We start from the raw sequence: 16,122 nt of genomic DNA, 5'->3' as shown, positions 1-16,122 counted from the left end.
ATGTGAGGGTGCTATTGATGAATGCATAAGGAAATTCTAGCACTGTAAAATTCCAAAAGATTCTGCCTTCTCAATGAGGGAAGGGAGGAAGGGATGAAGAGAATTTGGAACTCAATTTTTTAAAAACAAATGTTTAAAATTGTTTTTAGGTGTCATTGGAAAAATAATAATATTTATTTTTTTTTAATTCCAAAAGATCACCCACTACCATTTTTCACTGCAATTTTGATAATTATTCCAAGTCTCTTAAAAACAATCAATCATCACTGCTTTATAGCTCCTGTTTGCTATATTTTGGGTTTTGGGTTTTGCTTTTGTTTAGTAACTATCCAACTTAGGATCATAGCATCATCGAATATAGAAAATAGAATGTGAGAGTTAGAGGAAACTTTAGAACATAGAATATTAGAGCAAATAGAGTCCTAAGATCACAGAATATAACATGTCAGAGTTGGAATGGGCTTCAGAACACAGAATGCCAGTCTTGGAAGGGGTCTTAGAATAAAGAATGTTGAATTTTAGAAATGGAAAGAACTTTAGCAATGTGATTCGATCTCTTTTTATAGAGGAAACTAAGGACCAGGAAGGGCAAAGGACCTCCCCCAAACGACATAGTTAGTGGCAGGACTAAGGACAGAGCTCCTGTCTCTCAAATTCCAGACAAAGCAACTAAAAGGAAATTAATATATTATACTCTGCCTCTCCTTCTATTCTCTTGAGATTTCAAGCACCTCCTAACTTCCTACTTTGGACAAACTCTAGATGAATATTAAGTTGGTCAGTTTTCAAATGGCAAGGTCAGAATGTCCTCCCTCCCCCGTGACCTGTGTTTAAATGAAAAGTACCAACCCGAGCCCTTGTTAGAGAAAACATTCTAGGTGATAACAGCCAGGCAGGCTGCAAGAGCAAACCGATCGGTAACTTATTCCATCTTCCATTTCATAGATATCAGTTTAGAAAGAACCAGCCTATTTACAGTGAATGTTTTGCTTCTAGTCCTCCCCCTCGTAAGTGAATTTCAAAATAGTTTAAATTCAGGATAAAGCAGTGAAATGGGAAAATCTTTACACTCCAATAAGACATCATTACCTGCAACCGTATTGCGCTCTCCATATCTGAGTGAAAGCTGGCAGTGCATGAAAGAGAATGGAGGACATCAGACATGGGCATCTGGCAGTTCTAGAAGGAAGGGCACTGGTTAAGAGACGAGGAGGGGCCTTTTCAGCAGCTGATTTCTAATGATCCTAAATTCAGCAGCATTAGGGATTTTTTGAAGATGAGCCAGGATGCTTCCCCTGAGATTCTAGACAGGGGAGACTTATTTCCACCTGTGAGGTTGTCCTGAGGAGTCCAGTGTAGAATCTCCACCTGGGGACAATTAGAAGCCAAGACTTTCCCTTCTCCTCCTAGGTTAAGCAGCAGGGTTCATTAGCATTTAGATTGCATGACAAAGCAGCTGATTACTGGAAAGTGCCTTAAAGAAGGTGTCACTGTATGTGATAGACTGGGGCCCAAGACCAGAAAGGACAGAATTGGTCAAGAGCTCAAGGGCATAGGACATCAGTCATCGCACCCACTTTTCCAGGGTTTTAGGTTTATGAAATATTTTCTTGGGGGCAAGTAGTACCAAATCCAGCACTATTTTTAGAGATGAGGAAATAGAGGTTCAGCTTCTAAGTGGTTTGTGAATGATCACACTGCCCTGAAATCTCAAACTCAAACCTAGATCATCCAACACCAAATCCAATGATCTTTCCATTCCATTGGGGCACCTTTGTTGCCATCCTGCCCAAGATTTTGACAGTGTTCATGAGCCAGATTGCCCAGATGTGACATAATGGGGCACTGCTATGGAACAGAAGGGATAATCATTTATTAGATACTTGTTAAGTGCTGAGCAATGGGAAAACAAATTGAAAAGGGAAGGTCTCTGCTTTCAAAGTTCATTGAGAGAGATCGCAAAAAATAAAAAAAGGAGAATATCATTGGTCAACAACCAAATTTATAAAGTACTTTTTATGGACCTGGCACACTGTAAAGTTCTGGGGATAAAAGAAAGGTAAAAACATGGCCCCTGCTCTTGCTCACTTTTGAATGGGGAAACAACATGTAACTATGTACAAACAGGAAAAATAGAGTCAATGGGACATAATTTCAGAGGGAAGGCAGTAGCAGTGTGGATGGGAGTGTTACAAGGCAGGTTAAGAGAATCAGGATCAAGTGCTATTATAACCAGCATCCATGGGAAGAATGAGAGCATTGGGATTTCGATAGAAAGAAGGAATGCATAAGTATACGTGCTTTTGAGTCAAGATTGTTAACTGCATAAAACCAAGGCCTGAAACTGAATCCCAAGAGGGGAGAGAGGTTTGATTTAATACTTTCTAAAGTTGCAGTAGATGGGCCAAAGGAGAAAGACACTGAGAAAAGGATAATAGATCAAGATCAGGAAGAGACCTCAGAAGCCATCTCATCCAATCCCACCATTGTTCAGCTGAAGAAACTGGGCCCAAGGACACACAGGTAGTCAGCATCAAGTCAGAATTTGAACCCAGGTCCACTGAATCCAGAGTTGATTTTCTTTCCATTGTTGTTAAGTCAGTTGATGTCCAAGATATGTCTAATTTCTGTAACTACCTGGAAGTGTTATATTTTGACTCTTCCCTTTAAGCACTATTAAATGCTATTAAAAATTCATTTCTTTTTCTGGACTATCTTACCACATTCCAGTGCCTCCCATAAGGCACCCTTTCTCTAAGGCTGTAGGATTGATCTCAGCTACTGGATATCATAGATGGATCTTTAAGATAATCTGTGGCTCACATATCATTGCTCTTTAGAGTTTCTTTTAAATACAGGATGTCTTGGTGGTTCAGGATCCAACAGTAGTTTTTACACACATATACATACTTTTCCAGGTCAGACATGATTCACCATTCCCAGGAGACCAGCAGACAAGCACACAAGACCAAACAGCAAACACAGGGTTAATGTGAAGGAGCACTGATCATCTGCCCCTGAGCCTCTTTACCCTCACCTGATCATTCAATCTCACCCTACAAAGAGAATACCTGTGTCCCTTCACACCTGTGCCCTATATGAGTAAGCACATTACCTAGGAGCATTCTAGGGTTGTAATAATGTGAGCATCCCAAGGGATCTGGGTCTTGACAGCTGGAGGTCCTGGTTTATACTGCCCAAGATTTCAGAGGCAACAGTAGACAGGATTTGGAGGGAAGTGAATATTTGGTTCCCTTTTTTCCTTTCTTCCTTGGATTGCAAACTCATTTCCTCAGATAGGGACACAAAGAAAATTAAACTTTAGCCAAGCAAAAATTGTCAGGGCTAGAAAACTTGATTGTTTCCTCTGGAGTGAATGCTAGCCTAAACCAAGGAAAAAGAGTCTCCTTTTTGCCATTTCCCTTTGGATCAGGGCTGGCCTTTACCAAAGAGGTTGCCTAAATTAACAAAGCCTCTTGCTACCCCTTTCTTTACTGTTCTTCCATGGTGGGACCCCTTTAATGTCTCCCGTGGCACCCAGTCAACTCAGCTAAGTAGTATCTATAAAGAACCCACTATGTTCCAGGCTGGGGATACAAAGAAAAGCAAGAAATAGCCCCTGATCTCAAGGATCTTATTGTCTAATTGGAGAAACAACATGCAAATAAATATGCACAAATAAGATCCATCCCGGATAAATTGGGAGTAGTCTCAGAGGGAACTCCTTAAGATAAGGAGCTATTGGAAAGGTCTATTGCACAAAGTGAGACTTTAACAGAGACTTGAAGGAATCCAGGAGACAGACATGAAGAGGGAACATGTTCTAGAGATGGGATACAGTCAGCAAAAATGCTCAGAGTCAGGAGACAGTTCCTTAGGCAAGGAACAACAAAAAGGACAGTGTCACTGGACCAGTGAGTACATGAAGGGAAGTAATGTGTGAGAAACCTGGAAAGATTAGAAGAGATCCGGTTATTAGCCCAACAGAGGATTCTGTGTTTGATCCTAGGACTAACCAAGATCACTTGGACTTTGTGGAACAGAATTTTAGATTAGTTTAATAGAAGAATGGAGAATTGGGGCAGGCAGACCCTCCAGTGAGCTATTTCACTAGTCCAGGCATGAGATGATGAGAGCCTGTGTTAGAGTGGCCAGTGTCAGAGGAGAAGGAGGTGTCTAATCAAGAGATGTTGAGAAGACAGAAATTACTGATCGTATATGGGAACTGAGAGAGAGGAATGAAGGATGACACTTGGGCTGTGAGCCTGGATGTCTAGGAAGATGGTGGTACTTTCCACAGTAATCGGAATGTAAGGACGAGGGGAAGGTTAGTAGGGAATAGATGAGTTAGTTTTGGAAAATTGGGTGTAAGATGTCTACAAGGCAACCAGTATAAGATGTCTAAAAGGTAGTTGGAAATACGAGTCTAGACAGTTGTAGGAGAGTTATTTACATAGAAATAACAATTCAAAAATGATAAAAGTTAAATAGCCTAGAAGAAGAAGAAAAGAAAGAGGGTCTAACATAAAGCCTTGGGGGACTCCTACTCTTCACAGAATGGGAGAGAAATCAGACATATTATAAGAGAACCAAGGTAGAGCTTCATGCTACTCCCTGGCTTATCAGCGCAAAGGTTGTTCTCAGCTAGTTCTTCCTTCCCTTTGGGCTACTTTATCCTTCAGACTTTTCCCATCTCTGGCAAAATGCCCTGCATCTTATTCTCCCATGGAATCTGGTCTTTTCAAAATAAATGATAAATCTGAGCTCTGTTGTATGACTGCAGGCAAATCATGCCTCCCTGATTCTCAGTTTTCTTGAGAAAAACACACCATCTATGTTTTTTCATCTAAGTCACTGACAAGAATGCTAAACAGAGTAGGACCAAGACCAGAACTATGTAATACTTTACTAGAGACCCTCCTCCTTTCAGTCTGGTTCATCAACTAGTTATGAACCCACCAACCATACTAATGTGAAAATTTATTATAGATCGTAAGCTCCTCGAGGGCAGGGACTATTTTCCCTAGCACAGTGCCTGGCACACAGCAGATGCTTAATAAATGTTTAATGGAGTGAATTAAATTGAATATCACCAAAGAGACCTTGCAAATCAGTACCTATCTGGAATAGTATGTCACTTCAGAAGAAGGGTTTTTGAACAACATTTGAAGGTTGCAATCATGGGTCTTTGGCCTTGGAGATCTGAATTGGTTTTTCAAATACGAACTTTCTCTCATTCTATAAAATGGGGATGATAATAACAGCTCCTATCTCGTGCAGTTGTTATAGGATTCAAATGAGATTATATGTTATATATATATATGTAGCATAGATTTATATAGCCTATCCAAATCTAGATATAGATTTTTGCAAACCTTAAAGCTTACATATATATAGATAGATTTAAAATGTTTTGTGAAATTTAAAGTCACTTATAAATGCTATTATTACTATTCCAAGGGGTCTTTGGCCTAGAATTGGACTTTCACCTTCTTAATTTCCTCACTTCCCCTGAGTTCTGAATCCACAATTGGTGGCACTGAGACTCTAGACCTTCCTTGGCCACAGACCCTGCTTAGCTCCTTGAGTTCACAGGTCTCCCATATTAAATTCCTAATTATCTTTTCCTCCTTCTTCTGAAGCTACTATAATTGAATTGCTGTTTTTAGGCCAATTCATAGTCTCTGGGTTGTTAGAAGGTTTTTTGTTTGTTTTGTTTCCTTGTTATTCCTGGGCCTGTGATGCCATCCATGTTGGGAGCTGCTGATAAGGAATTCCCTTTACCAGTGGAGATCAGTGCCTGCTCTGTATTTATAGTGCTAAAGAAACATCATGGCATCATGAATAGGGCGCAGGCTTCAGTCAGGAAGAGTTGAAATTAAGTCCCATTTACGTCTACTTCTGATATGTGTTGGCTAGATACATGACTCCTAGACAAGTCATTTAATCATTTGGTGTCTCTGGTCATCGTTGGCTCTATCAGTTTTTAAATACATAGAATACAAGACATATAAAGCCTCCATGGACTTGCCTAAGGAGGAATAGATCAATACTAAAAATATAGACAACTTGGCAAAATGAAAATGAGGCCAAAGACCTGGGATTTGAGTCCTAACTCTGCCATTTTCTGGCCTTAGGTAAACCATTGGAACCTTTGGGTCACAGTTTTTTTTATCTGAAGGAGGGCTAGAGGAGAAGGGGGTTTGGCCAACTGATCCCTAAGGCCCTTTCTAGGACTGATACCCTAGGATCCTGCTCTGAAGCTGAGAGCCTTGCCACCAGTTTTCATAGCAAATCATAAGCTGAAATCTTCCAGAATTCAAAGGTCCTCCATCTCTCCTCTCAGAATCCTGGATTGTCAAAGTGTGGTTACCTTAAGACTTAAAGACAGATGAGGTTGTCATTCTGGTGCACACAAATTGTTCAAACTTGTCACTAGATAATTCCTCTCTGAAGTGGCCCCTTTCTGTACTGATTTTGCCCCATGCTACCCTCAGTTCCAATATCCCTTCTCATCTGTCCTATTTAGCTCAATCATCTTCCCTTGGTTGAGCCACAGGGTGGTTAGCTCAATTCAGACATGCATAATTATCTAGCTCATGTCCCCTTGGATCTGACACTTTAGCTCACCTTATTGTCCATCTTTAGCCAGTACATACAGTAACAACTCCAAGAAGTGAACTTGGCTCCTCCATGATCAAAATTACTTGGACTTGGCAAGCCCCTGCTCTAAGTGGTCCCAAAAGACAGTTCACTATGGGTCCTTCTCATGACAGACTTGACTGCCTTCTGTTAGTCCCCAGTCACTTTAGCCTGGTTGACCTTCAGCAGATGCATTTGATCACTCAGTGGATAAAGTGCTGGTTTTAGGAAGATTTAAGCTCAAATCCAGGCTCAGACACTGACTATCTGACCCTACACAAGTCACTTAACTGATTCCTGTCTCAGTTTCCCCATTGTAAAATGAGAGTAATAACAACACTTACCTCCCAGGTTACTGTGATGATCAAATGAGATATATTTGTAAAGTGCTCCACACAGTACCTGGCACAAAAGTACTACATAAATGCTTATTCCCTTACTCCACCCCTTAACCCCCACTAGATTGCAACCAAAAGACTTCTTGTTGTTCTTGTTGTTTTGGACTTCAGTGAGGCTGATTTGCACAAAGGCATCAGCCTCAGTTCCAAAAGACTAAGGCTAAGGAAATTTCTAGGATTGTAGAATCCCCCCAAATGAAGCCAGCCCCAATATTTAGCTAATTCTCTGCACCTCCCAAAAAATCCACAATTAATATAAAATGAAGGAGTTGGAAGGGACCTCAGAGATGAAAAAACTGAGGTCAGAGTCAGACAGGAACCTGATGGCAGACACAAAAATGGAACCCAGGTCACTGGCCTCCTGGTCCAGATTAGCAGCCTCCCAATTCCATATTTGGAAAATTGTGCCAAAGGATCATTAGAAATTCTGTGTAGAGTTGTATAACAATAAGTCAGCTTCTAGATTATTGATCATCAATGCTACTAGTATCTCCCTCCAAGCAGCGCCATAGATTCTGGCTTTCCCTCTGGGTCCTAACTCCCAGTAACTGATTAGAAGCATTTTCCAGCTCAGCAGCTAAAGGCTTTGCTAGTCTTGCATTTGCCTTTGATTAATGATGTCGCTAGTAATTTAAACATCTCCTGAGCTCTCTGTCTTTCCTGGGTAATGCTGAAGTTATTGCTGTTTAGATAGAAGGAAAATCATACTGGTACACAGAGAATATTACTTTGGTGGTGTGAGCTAAAATTGATCCTCAAGGAACAGACATTAAGTTATTTTAAAGAAGCTTTATTGAATGTTCATCATTCTCAGGAGGAAGGCGAACACCTCCAATTATGGTAGTTTCAAAACCAGGCTGTCTACAAATGGCTTCCTGGTCTGCTATCATCTACAGTCCAAGCCAAGTTCATTACCTTGATTCTTCCCTCTTCCTCACTCCTAATATACAGCCAGTTGCCAAGTTCTATCAGTTTTGCCTCCATAACATCTCTGACATCTGTCCCTTTCTTTCCCCTCAGCCACTACTGGAGTTTAATCCCTTGTGCCCTCTTACCTGGTCTTTTGAAATCACCTCCTAACTGGCCTTCTTGCTTCTACCCTCTCTCTCCTTCCAAACCATCCTTCACACAACTGCCCAAATGATCTAAGATGTGAGTCTGACCATTTCACTCCTCTGCTCAAAGACTTTCAATGGTTCCCTATTGCCTCTAGTTAAAATGCAAATGCCTCAGCCTGGGGAAGCTGATCCTCTGCAATCATAGTTCCCAACCACTTATTCTGCCTTATTTAATATTGTCCCCATTCCTATACACTTTTTCAATCAAAATGGACTATGAGCTCTTTTCAAAAACAAATGGTCCATTTACTACCCACAAATATTTGCACTTCTATATCTGAAATACATTCCCTCCTTTCTGAATCTTAGAGTCCTCACTTGGTCCAAATTGAATTCAAATGGTCTCTCATTAAAATTATAATTGACTTATGAATATTTATATTACGATCTTCTATTCCTCAATATAAGCCCCTTGAGGGTAGGAGGACTTCATTTTTAGCTAGCTATTTCATCCCCAGCAACCTATAATAGAACAGACATTAAAAAAAAAAAACCACCACTACCTTCTGACTTAATATTAGTTCTAAGACAGACGAGTGATAAAGACTAGGCAGGTGGGGTTCAGTGGCTTGCCCAGGGTCACACAACTAGGAAACATCTGAGATCAGATTTGAACACAGGTCCTCCTGACTCCAGATCTAGCTCTCTCTCTACTGAGCTATCTAACTGGCTCCAGTAGAAATATATCTGATGAATTGAATCATTTGAATCGATCTTTTTTCCATTCATGGTATGATAGAAAGAATGCTAGACTTGTAATCAGGTAACGTGGGTCCAAATTTTGATTCTGACACTGATTATCTGTGTAACTGACCATGGACAAATCATCAAACCTTCATAGTAACTTACCTTCAGTCATGTAACTAGACAGAAGCAGAGACAAGACTGGTACCCAGGTCCTCTAAATCTAAATCCTGAGTACTTTCTATTGAACCACAATAGAGGAGGGATCCAGAGGGCTCAAGGGAATAAAAGATAGGGGCTGGGCCAGTGCCAATTTTATCATAGTGCTGCAAGGGAGAGAGATTTGCCTATGAGATCAGACCCTCCCCTTTCCTCTTATGCCTAAGAATACATGAGTTCCATGGGTAGGGTGGGGGAGAGCAAAGGAGGCTGCTAAAGAAGGACTGGAAGGTCCTAGGATCCTAAGTGCAGAGATGACAGCCAAGGGATGGATGGGGTTGAGTGAAGAAGGGAATGGACCAACTGATTTGGCACTGAGCCAGGAAATGTGCCACCAAAGAGAGGAATTTGCCTTCTTTCAAGACTGTCACCTGGGACAGCCCCATTTTCTCTTTTGCAGCTCTGGTTATCATTGTCCCTATTCTACAAGTCAAGGACAAGAAGGATAACTAGCCAATGAGTGAGACGCTAAAAACAATTCTTAATTCCCCATTTAGTACTTGGTCTGCTAGACTTTCCATCATTACAATCTGAAACTCAAAGATCTGATCTGATCATCTCTAATACTGTGAGAATTCCCAGGCAATAACATATATTATATATATATATATATCATATAAATAGTGTACATATATGTATTACATACATACACACATATATATTCACACACCTATATTTGGATAGTTGGTTGTTATCCTTCTTACTTGAAGAGGATCAAAATGATACCACCAGTAATGTCTTTTGACTTGGGCATAAATTGGTTTCAAGTGAGGCAGAATTGCACAAAGTCATCAGCTATACCATCATCTCTTTTCCAGAGTCATTGAAGTCAAGGGCCAGACAAAATTCAAGATAATTGACAATGGCTTAGGAGACATACATACATACATACATATATACAAGAACATAGACACACACATATATATGTACACATCTATATATTTATGTGGATATACAAAATGAATTGCAAACCTTAAAGCCCAATGTATGTTGACCATTATTATTATACCATTCTATTTGAATGACAGGTCTGTGGAACAATTAAGTAATAGAACTCTAGGGAAGAGATAACTAGACAGGGATATGTCAGGCGATGATATTTTCCTAGGAAGCTTCATGGTTCATACTTGGAAATCATTTAAGAAAGAATGTCCTTTCTTTTCTACTGAAGTGAACTCCCCAATCAGTAACAGGATGGTCTATTTATTTAATTTTAAAATCTAGACTTGCTATTTTATTGGCATGAGGAGATTACACTTCTCTCCTTACCAGTGTACATTAACAACTGTTTTATGCTTCAAATGATTGTGTATATACAAGCAAGTCTCAGAGATATTTGGGGCTTGGTTCCAGACCACCCAAATTAGCAAATATTAAAATAAATCAAGTCACATGAATTTTTTTATTTCCCAGTGCATATGAAAGTTATATTTACAGCATACTATTGTATAGTAAGTGTACATGATGCGGTGTCATGTCTATTATGTGTGCAATCATATCATGTCTAAAAGAAGCAATGTACATACTTTAATTTTAAAATACTTTATTGCTAAAGATGTTAACCATCATCTAAGGCTTCACTGAGTCACAATCTTTTTGCTAGTGGAGGGTCTTCCCTCAATGTTGATGGCTGCTGACTGATCAAAGTGGTAGTTGCTGAAAGCTGTGGTGACTGTGGCAATTTCCTAAAAGAAGAATTTCCTAAAAGAATTTCCTAAAAAAAAAGAATTTCCTAAAAAATAAATAAATAAAATAAAGTTTGCCAAAATAGTGGAGTTACTAATTGGCCAAATTTCAATATGGTTGTACCTCAGGGAATAGGGAGGAGAGAGGGAGGGAGGGAGGGAGAGAGAGGGGGAGAGAGAGAGGGAGACAGAGAGACAGAGAGAGAGACAGACAGAAACAGAGAGAGAGAGAGAGAGAGAGAGACTAAAAGAGACTGAGGGAGAGAGAGAGAAAGAGGAGGGAGACAGACAGAGAGACAGATGGACAGGGAGACAGAGAGAAAGAGGAGGGAGAGGAGGGAGAGAGACTGAGAGAAAGAGACAGAGAGAAAGAGAAAGAAAAAGAGGAGGGAGAGAGACAGACAGACATACAGACAGAGAGACAGAGAGACTGAGAGAAAGAGACTGAGAAAGAGAGAGAGAAAGAGGAGGGAGACAGACAGACAAAGAGACAGAGAGAGGAAGGAGAGGAGGGGAGAGAGAGAGAGAGAGAGAGAGAGAGAGAGAGAGAGAGAGAGAGAGAGAGAGAGAGAGAGAGAGAGAGAGAGAGAGAGAGAGAGAAGGGAATGGCCAGTAGGTGGAGTAGTCAGAACACATGCAACATTCATCAAATGAGTTTTCCATCATATATGGACATGTTTTGTGTCACCCTAAAACAATTACAATATCATGATCAAAGGTCACTATAACATATAATAATAAGACAAAAGTTTGAAATATTGTGAGAATTACTGAAATCTGACAAACAATGTGAGCACACACAGGTAGAAAAATGGAGCTGATGGACTTGTTAAATATAGGGTTGCCACAAATCCTCAATTTCTAAAAAATGCAATAAACCTGTAAAGCCCAATGAAATTAAGTATGCTTAATACTTGCCTCTTTTCATATTGTATTTCCCCCAACAAAGTATAAACTCATTGAGAGTAGAAACAGTTGTTTGTTTTTGTTGTTGTTTTCATTTTGCACCTAGCATATTTTAACACAAAAATCACTGTGGGGAACTCCTGGTGTGAAGTTCCCCTCCCATGCAACTTATCTGTAATATGATCTTGGGAAGTTCTTAGGGACCCTTAGAAACTAAAAGATTCACCCAAGGGTCACACAACTAAAATGAGGCAGAGAAGGGGCTTGAATATAGGTTGTCTTGACTCCTTCATATTGACTGTCCCATGCTCCTTCTCCTCTTCATTAATCTTAAGCAAGGAATTCCAAAGGTCTCATTGACAGTGCTCTGAAGGAAGCTGATGAGAAGGGCATTCAAATTTGTCTCTCTAATGATCTCAGATCTATCTTATTAATAGTAGTAATGATGGTCAAAACCCTCATTTCAATGGCTCTTTTATAAGGTACAAAGCAATTTTATAGAAACAACCCTTCAAGGTCAATAGTGCAAGGACCATTGCTTCCACCTAACAGAAGAGGTAACTGATTCTCAGGGAAGGGAAATGGCTTGTCCTGAGTCACACAGCTAATGGGATTCAGAGGTAGACTACAAACCTAGGTCTCCCATCTCCAAATCCAAGGTTCTTTCTAGATACACAACTGACCTCAGAGCCAGGAAGACTTGGATTCAAATCCCACCTCCATCAAATACTGGTTGTCTAACCTTGAGTAAGCTTCTCAATGTTTACTTAACATCTCAGTGTTCCAGGAAACTGTAGAAGGTCGTGAGTTAGAAAGAACATACTTTGCTATGTTGGTAGAAGAAATTTCTTTATCTGAGCTCCTTTTACTAATGAAATCACAAATCCAAACCCTCTTCTTAACCATATAGTCAAAGAATAACAATGCTGTCAATAGGCAATTTAGAAAGGGCCTTACATGAACTATTTAAAATTTGAATAAATACAATAAAATCTGGAAGGGATCTTTCAAGTCCAACCCCTTTGTTTTATAGATGGTGAAAGAGAGGTTGGTTAAGAGAAGTTAACTTGCCTAGGATCACCCAGATAAGAAGCAGCAGATTGAAGAATCAAACCATTTCCCCTTTTTTTAGAGCAGTTTACCAAAATCACCCTGGAATATTCCTCATCTTCACACCATCAAAGAAAGAGTAAGGAACCGACAACAAAGCGAACTTCTATAGGAAAACCCTGCTGATGACCAGCAATCACACCACTGAGTCCTTTGCTCCTACATTTTCTACCCTGGAGTGACAAGCTATATCTGAGCCAACTGTGCTGACCACCACGGTCACTATTTCTAGATCAGCTCCACATATACTTGATAGATATTCAAAAGATCACAAGCTTTCAGAGGTACGAGGAGCATTAGAAGATTATCCAGTTCAACTGTTCTCCTAACACAAGAATCCTGTGGTTCCTGAGGAAAATAGGCAGAGCTCATCTGAGAATGTGTATGTGTATCATATGTACAGAAACCTGCTCCAAATAGAAGCAATTGGCACATCCTATTGTAGGGGTCAGGATGGGAGAATTGGGTGATATAGGTAGGATAAGTGGAGCCCTCTAGCTCTTTTTGTGATTCTCCATTAGATTATAAGTCCTTTGATGTAGACTCTAAGTGATCAAACTAATGCAAATACTAATAATATGGAAATAGGTCCTAATCAATGACACATATAAAACCCAGTGGAATTGCTCATTGGCTATGGGAGGGGGGTAGAACAAGAGGAAGGAAAGAACATGAATCATGTAACCATGGAAAAATATTCCAAATTAATTAATTAAAAATTTTTTAAAGATTATAAGCCCTTTGAGGGAAGGATCTATTTTTTGCCTCTTTTTATATCCCTAGCATTTAGCATAGTCCCTAGCACATAGTAGATGCTTAATATATTTTTTAAACCTTTACCTTCCTTCTTATGTATTTGTTCCAGGGCAGAAGAGTGGTAAGGGCTAGGTAATGGGGGTTAAGTGACTTGCCCAGAGCCACACTGCTAAGAAGTGTCTGAGGCCAGATTTGAACCCAAGATTTCCTCTCTTCAGGCCTGGCTCTCTATCCATTGAGCTACCTAGTGCCCCCTTAGTACATTTATTATTGATTGAATGATTGATTTTCAAGGCAATACTGACAAGGACAGCCCTCCTGATTCAGTGGTACTGAAGAAGAGAAGAGAAGAAGGAAAATAAGCACAGAAGCTCTTTTGGGAAAATTAGAAATTACCCTTGACTTTTAACATTAAATCTAAAATCTAAAGGCTCTCATCACCCTCTAGCTTGATTGCACAAGGCATTCATTTCTTATATTGTACCATTAGCCACAAAATATTACAAAGTCTCTTCATAAACTCAGAGAAATGCCTCCCAGTTGCCTGTGGGACATCCTCACCTCAGTGTGACATCCTACACCTCACATCCTGTATATTTGTCCAAAATTAAGCTTGTTTCCCTCTGTGATTTTTTCTTCTGTGATACTATTTCCCATGTTCAAAACCCTGAGGTTCTCTTTTCCTCCTACTTTGTCCTCCTTTCTCATATTCAGTTAACTACCAAGCTCCACAGATTTCACCACTACGCTTCTCAAATTCACCTCCTTTTCTCTATTCCCACTCCCTTTACCCTGATACCTCGGTCCCACCAACTTGTACTATTATATCACCTTCCTAAAGAGTCTTACCATCTTCATTCTCTTTTTAAATTAGATCTTTCTTCAATTAACATATGTTAATTCTTTTCTCTTTCCCATCTCCTCCTCTACTAACAGCAAAACAAAACAAAACCCTTCAATCCTCCATATGAATAAGCTTTCTTGTGAATTGATCTAGCTATGACATCCCTTTGCTCTGAAATCTTCTGTGTTTTCCTATTTCCTCCTGAATAAAGTTCAAAGTCCCCAAAACTGTGGTGCCATCTTACATTTATTTTTTTTTAATCTTTACTTTCTGTCTTGGAATTGATACTAAGGCAAAAGAGCGGTAAGGGCTAGGCAATTGGGGTCAAGTCACTTGGCCAGGGTCACATAGCTAGTCATCATACCTTTCTTATCTAATTTTGTTCCTCTCCACACTTCTGTTCTCTAATTAAACTGGACCATTCTCTATCCTCTGAACATAATTTGTGCTTTTGCTCTCAAAGTACCTTATGACTGGTATGTCTTCATTTGTTGAATGCTTCTCTAGCTTTCAAAGTCCAATTCAAAGGGCACCCCCTCCACAAAGCCTTTTATAACCCTACCATCAGTAAGTTTTTGTCCTTAGATATCATAAAGCCATTTGTTTTGCTACTCTCTATTGTTTTTTTCAAGTGATGTGGTTATTACCATTCCCTGTCTCTGTAATATCCTAGTCTATGAGTTCCATGAGAGTAATAACCATGACTTATCTAAACTTTGTATCTTCCCCAGAACCTAGCATGGTGCCCTAAACATAATAGGTATTTAATGAATACTGAGTGAACAGATAAATGAATGAATGAATGAAAGGACCTCAGAAATAATTTAATCAAACCAATACCTGAAGCCCCCTTGATTCAATTTGGACTGTATTATATGATATCTTTTGTTGTTACATTGCTTCCTTTGGGTTATTCCTATCTCCCCCACTGCAATGATGTCAGCTCCCAGAAGCTATGGCCATGGCTTCTATTTAATGGTGTTCTGGTAAACCAATTAATCAGCATTATTAACACTTTCTTCATCATTTTCTTAAATTTAGACAATTGAAAAAATAACAAATCAAGTCATCAGTTCCATGCAGGTTTCCAAGGTGTAAATGTTCTCACTGATCAGAGCTGGTTGAGGCTGCTCTTCTCTTTTTGCACTTTTCTCTTTAAACCACCAAGGTCACTATTTCTAGATCAGCTCCACATATACTTGATAGATATTCAAAAGATCACCGGCTTTCAGAGGTAAAAGGAGCATTAGAAGACTATCCATTTCAACTGTTCTCCCAACACAAGAATCCTGTATGCATAGTCCAGAATAGATAGGCATCCAGCTTCTTTTTAACCATTTCCAATAACCAGAGGGGTTACTCCTTTGGTAGGCCTATTTATCAAAGGATAGTTAGGAAGTTCTTCCCTATATGGAACTGAAATCTGCCTCCCTATATCTTGGACTTTGCTCTTAGCTCTCCTTTCCTGGACCAGGTAGAGGAAGTAAAAGCCCATTATAGCTGTCTCTTGGCTAAAATAGGTTGGTGAGTTTGAAGGACTCAAGCTGAAGGAGAAGTGCTCTAGAAGAAGAACAACATGAAGTAAAAGATAAAAAGTACTTGAAGAGTATGGAAGAGGAAAAGGAAAAGGAGAAAGAAGTTAAGAACAACAACAACAAAAAAGAAGTTAGATTTAGAGTCCAGAATAAGTGCTAACTATGTGAGAAGAAGGGTAGTTCTAGAGGTTAAGATCCCCTGCTTCTCCACACTCTTCTGATTAA

This window comes from Monodelphis domestica, chromosome 7 (genome assembly GCF_027887165.1).
Source record: "Monodelphis domestica isolate mMonDom1 chromosome 7, mMonDom1.pri, whole genome shotgun sequence".
Taxonomy (NCBI): Eukaryota; Metazoa; Chordata; class Mammalia; order Didelphimorphia; family Didelphidae; genus Monodelphis; species Monodelphis domestica.
This window is presented reverse-complemented; position numbering follows the sequence as displayed.